Source organism: Arvicola amphibius, chromosome X, assembly GCF_903992535.2.
Source record: "Arvicola amphibius chromosome X, mArvAmp1.2, whole genome shotgun sequence".
Lineage (NCBI taxonomy): Eukaryota > Metazoa > Chordata > Mammalia > Rodentia > Cricetidae > Arvicola > Arvicola amphibius.
This window is the reverse complement of record NC_052065.1, coordinates 104,707,300-104,708,688: the sequence shown is the minus strand read 5'-3', so window position 1 is coordinate 104,708,688 and position 1,389 is coordinate 104,707,300. Positions and strand designations below refer to the sequence as shown.

Below are 1,389 nucleotides of genomic sequence, written 5' to 3'. Positions count from 1 at the left end.
CTTTTTTCCATTGAAAAATTAGCAGTATAATAGATAAGTCTTTGTATGTGATTTATTTCTTTTATTTACAGCTTTTGGTACCATTTTTTTATTCTGTACATTTGGCTTCTCTTATATAATTGACATGGTTGTTTATTTATTGATGGGGCTATACTTTTTTAAAACATAATTCACACATTTTATCTTTTTGTGTCCAGAGTATCCCACTATTCTGTTTATGATTGTATTTTTATTGATATTTTCTTGGATGAAATGATTCATTTCCTACATGTCAAATGACTGTTAATCCAAAAAATCCTCTTCTCACTTCGGCAGCACATACAGTAAAATTGGAAACATACAGAGAAGATTAGCAAGGCCTCTGTGCAAGGATGACACATAAATTCGTGAAGCATTCTATATTTTAATTAACAACTACTAGTCAATAATATCTCTTAATATCAATGAACTCAATTCACCTATAAAAAGACAAAGGCTTAGAGAATGGATACAATAACAGGATCCAGCCTTCTGCTGTATAAAAGAAACACATCTCAACTTCAAAGACAGACATTGCATCAGAGGCGTGGGTAAAAAAATTCCAATCAAATGGACCTAAGATACAAGCAGGTGTAGTTGTCCCAATTTCCAACAAAATAGATTCAAACCTAAAATCAATCAGAAGAGATGGAATAGGACACTTTATACTCATAACAGGAACAATCCATCAAGATGTAGTATCAGTCATGAATATCTATGACCCTAATACAAGAGTACCCACATATATAAAAGAAACATTACTAAAACTTAAATACACATCAAACCCAAAACACTAGTAGGACATTTCTTTGACTTTTAATTAAACGAATATATTGATAATTTGCAAACAAACTTATTTTCAAATATTCCATTCTCATTGTTCAAACTAAGTTAAGATTACTAAACTATATTAATTTATTTTTCAATATGTATTATATTGGGGATGGAAAGATGGCTCAGCAATTAAAAAAGCATACTGCTCTTATGGAGGACCTGAGTTTAGTTCACAGCACCCTCACAAGGTGTCTCAAAATCTCCTGTAACTCTAGGGAAGCTATGACTTTTGTAAATAACTGCACTCATGCATATGTGAACATAAACATAATTAAAATAAAAAGAAACCTTTAAAATTCATGTTTTTGCTATTCACCTATAGCTAAAAGCAATTAATTAAAAATGAAATATTAAAGAAATTAAATGAACAATTTATTGCTAGATGTCAAGTGGCTCACAGATGTATGTTCTTTATTTTTAATATTCCACAAATATAATACATGTATTAAAAATTATTTCAAACAAATACTCTCTTCAAGTTTATGGTATATGATTTCAGTGTAGATTTGGGCATGCCCACCTTAGAAGACAGAAAAT

The 1,389-nt window shown here is 29.9% G+C and overlaps 1 non-coding gene across 1 annotated transcript; it reads left to right on the top strand.

Moving 5' to 3' along the window:
- The first annotated feature begins 299 nt into the window (after positions 1-299).
- LOC119805694 lies at positions 300-406 on the top strand. The gene has a single exon (XR_005283992.1). It is a non-coding gene; the product is annotated as a U6 spliceosomal RNA (small nuclear RNA).
- The last annotated feature ends 983 nt before the right edge of the window (positions 407-1,389 follow it).